Genomic DNA, 3,954 nt, shown 5'->3' on the forward strand with positions numbered 1-3,954 from the left:
GGTGATCCCCATGTGCCTGCTATCACTTTTTGTGTGTCCTGTGTCCCCTGTAACTGCGGTGGCCCTGTGTCACCGATGTATATTTTCTGGATCTTTGGTTTTTGACCCCTGGCTTGTTACTAACCTTTCTTGTTTGCTGCCTGTCTGGACCCCTGCCTTCCTTGACTATTCTCCCGCCTAGTAATTTGGCATTATCCTGCCCAAAGGCGGCAACCTGGCAGTAACTAGCAGTGCAACATCCTCACCACTAGAGGCTCTGGAGAAGACCTGTTTACTTGGCTTGCTCTGTGCCTTGGCCCTATTCAGGGCTCACAGCACTTTTGTGCAAGCCGTAGCGCACCCTAGAGGCTATGTCTCCCCAGGCATGACAGTAAAATTCAACTATTTTCCCTGAGGGGGTCAGTTCCCATCTAAGAGCCTGTGAGACCATATTCATATTCATATATTTTCACATAAAATTTTATCCATAATCATATAATGTTCATAAGTCCACAACCAAAACAGCCACCATTTCCCTCCAAACTTATTAAACCACTGAACATCCCTCACACATACCAAACATTCTGCAATCTACCTGCCAGGCAAAGAACATTAGATTTAAAACTTAATGTATATCAAGATCTCTCTACTTATAGCCAGAGAGTTTACAATTATTTATTTCATTCAAACTAGAAATGTTGTATTTGTATATATGATATGAAGGTGTGAAGCATCGTCTCTATACTTTGCATTCAGCAAGCTGGTAAAATACAAAATGTATTAAGGCTGCATTTAAGGTAATTGTTTAATAATGTATTTACAGAGGCCCTTCTAGAAGAGGATTACTCCATTGCAAGTAAGTGGATTCCTAATGATTGCATGTTAACCCTCCCTTTAGGTATCTCCCAACATAAGATAGGAATCAGAAGTATTTGGTGGCTTTCAGCTTACTGTTTTCTCAAACTGTATAAAATGTGTGTACTGTATGGAAAACAGTTTGTATTTCACACACTCTGCTTTCATATAAATTATCCATCTACAGCCAATTCCTGTACCTCACATTCTCCCCAGTCTCCAAGTTACATGGTTTTAAGTGGTTGTAAATGCAAAATTTTTACTTTACTTTTTGGAAATCTATATTTATATGTATATCTGAATTAATGGGCTGTATAACTAAACAAAACCCTGCGTTAGCCCTGTTGAGTATAGGCATTGATATCTTTCCACATAACTTCTGTGTATTGATCTGTCATATGTTGTTTGCTGCTAGGCATAGTATCATAGTATCACAAGATTGCAGTTTTTTAAGTGCAACACCCTTTTTGAAAAAAAAAGGGGGTGCAGCACCTCCACTTTCTGTCTTCATCGCCACAGCAATCAAGACAGAATGAAAGCGCATACCGTGAGGCTCTGGCTGCTCCTCTTTAACGGGAGATAAAAGAATGCAGATCTCACACATGCACAGTGAGATCGGCACTCTTTTTATCCCCATCTACATCACTGGATTTTGCGCCTGTCCATTGTGAGATCAGGTGACGTTTGAAGAAGAAGAAAGAAGACTGAAGAAGATGGCGGCACTCAGCGCTTCCTCTACACCGGACTATAAAAGGATACCGGGAAGATGCAGGACCCGATCCAAGAAACTTTCTGATGGATCTGCGGAATTAAAGGTAAGTATGATTTTTTATTTTTAGGTTGGTTCTGCTTTAACTTAGTTGAAGTTGTTTTTGTTCTTGTTCCCTGTTACACTTATTCTATTGTCAGAATCATCTTTTAAAGTACCCCCTTTAGACCTCAGATCAGTCCCCTTTCCTAATTTTTTCTGCACTCCTTGGACCTCAGGTTCACTTATCTCTAAGCCTAGGCATATGCCTATGTGTCCCCACTCCTATGCATAAAAAGTTTTTTGGAATCTGGTCCTACCAAAGAAGAAAGGGACAAAAAACGTGTAGCCCCGTTCCTTTTTGAAAACCAGAATCCCGTCTGCGCCTAATGGTGGCAAATGCCATAAACAGAGTGAAGGAGAGGACGTGATCCAGGGCCTATTAATTTTTATCAACTCAGATTTCAGATTCTCGTGTAGAAAACCTTAATTAAAAAGGAACATATCAGGGACATGTATGAGAAATGTGAAATAGGGTCCAGAGACATTACAGGTTACTAATATCAAGAAAACAATAGTTAGTGAAAGAGTCAGGGGTCTCAGACAATGTCATAAAAACTTTGTTTTCTGAAGGAGACCTATACATGTTCCAAGAAACCCAGGTTTTGGGAAATTAAGTGGAAGTTTTCTGTGATTATGTCAAATCTTTCATAATCATAGTATAATTGATTATTATCGATTATTATTATGTTGTTGTGTTTTTCCACAAAGGTGGGAAATAGGCCTTAGTTGCATTGACTAGGTGAATCAGGTGCAACTTCTTGAATCTCTGAAAGGACAGAGAGTAATGATAAAAGAGAGTTGGGGGTTGGTCAAAAGGCCATTTGTAAAATAAACCAGTACAGGTATTTCGACCAACCTGTATCCACAATTCTCCCAATTTGGGAAAGGCCCAAAAGATATGCAAAAATGTAGGATAAAAAAGATAACTTGAATGTAGAACTATAGGGGTCCTATGCCAAGGAGTAAAGAGTTTGTAGTTTATTTCCTGGTATCTGGTTAATAGGCTTTGTGTGAAATTATAATAGTGTAGTCCATCTGGCTAGAGGTAAAAGAGGTTTCATGCCCTTGTTCCATATGTCAAATAAACCCGGGGGGATATCGCTCAGTGGGGTTAACCAGCATTGCATATGTTTTGAGAGGATACCATTACTGGGGTCCCCATCAAGACATGGATGTTCAGGTGTAGTAAGAGGTATGGAAAGGTACCTTTTTACTTAAAGCCCTGACAAGGAGTAGGCCAGGCTCATCTCCAGATTCATAGAACAAGTGGCAGCAACTTCTGACAGTTACTTTAGCTTTCTATGTTGGCAACAGATTTAGAGGTCCCATTTTTTTATCCAAATCCATCACAAGTGCCCTGGACAACAGAAAGTGTGCAGCCTCTAGCTGAGTTGTGTGCAACAGCAGAATTCCATGAATATAGCACTTGTGGGCCTCCTATACCCCTAATGGATTTACATTTTCTAATTATGTGACAAATGTTTCTTCTTTCCATTAACCTCCTGAGCGGTATTCCCAAGTGTGGCTCGGGGTAAAAAAAACATGAGAGGTAACCCCGAGCCACATTCGGGTAGGTAGGTAGGTTTCCCTGTGATGTTGGTGCGTGCAGGTTGTGTGGCGGGAATTAGATTCAATACAAAATAACTGTATAGAATCAAATACAAAGTAATCATTATATTATTTATATATTTATACATGCTACTGTACAGTTATATTTACAGGAATTAAGTATTTTTATACACCCTTGTTTTAACAGATTTTTGTGTTTTTTTATTTAAAGTTTATTTTTAAATTCATTAAATATTGGACATATTTCAGTGAGTTGTGTCCAAGAATTATAGGCCTACAATGTAAAATAAATTTCCATGCAAAACAATGTACTCTTAAAATACATAATTAGAACGCCAAGGGGGGTTAAGACACAGGGCCAAAAATATTTGTCAAAATCAAAGTCTCTATCAATAAACAAATTTGTTCTGTCACAGAGATTTTTTATTATATGAAGATTGAAATTAAATATAATAAGAAAGAAAATAAAAAGTCTAATATCTCTCTCCCTCTGCAAAGAAATGTCAGCTCCCTTAAACATTTCCAACACACTCCTGTGAGCCCCCAGCCCCACTATTTTTATAGTAGAGGAGCTGGGTTATCAGTTTCTTTAAATCTTTTCAAATTGCAAATACGACTATTAATATTATTTTTAATAATTTTTTTAATATTATTACCGTATTTTTTGCTTCCCCAAAACTGGGGGGGGGGGGAGTTGGTGCGTCCTATACGACAAATGTGTTATAAAATAATTAAAATAA

General features: G+C 38.3%; 1 protein-coding gene across 1 annotated transcript in view; it reads left to right on the forward strand.

Annotated features, from left to right (window-relative positions):
* Positions 1-802: 802 nt before the first annotated feature.
* LOC140345029 (NACHT, LRR and PYD domains-containing protein 1a-like) overlaps positions 803-3,954 on the forward strand; it is a 12,289-nt gene continuing 9,137 nt past the window's right edge. The window contains exon 1 of the mRNA XM_072432200.1: positions 803-835. The gene's annotated coding sequence lies outside the window, so the exon portion shown is untranslated. The remainder of the gene's footprint in view (positions 836-3,954) is intronic.

The sequence above is a fragment of the Pyxicephalus adspersus genome, unplaced genomic scaffold, assembly GCF_032062135.1.
Source record: "Pyxicephalus adspersus unplaced genomic scaffold, UCB_Pads_2.0 Sca363, whole genome shotgun sequence".
In the NCBI taxonomy this organism is placed as follows: domain Eukaryota; kingdom Metazoa; phylum Chordata; class Amphibia; order Anura; family Pyxicephalidae; genus Pyxicephalus; species Pyxicephalus adspersus.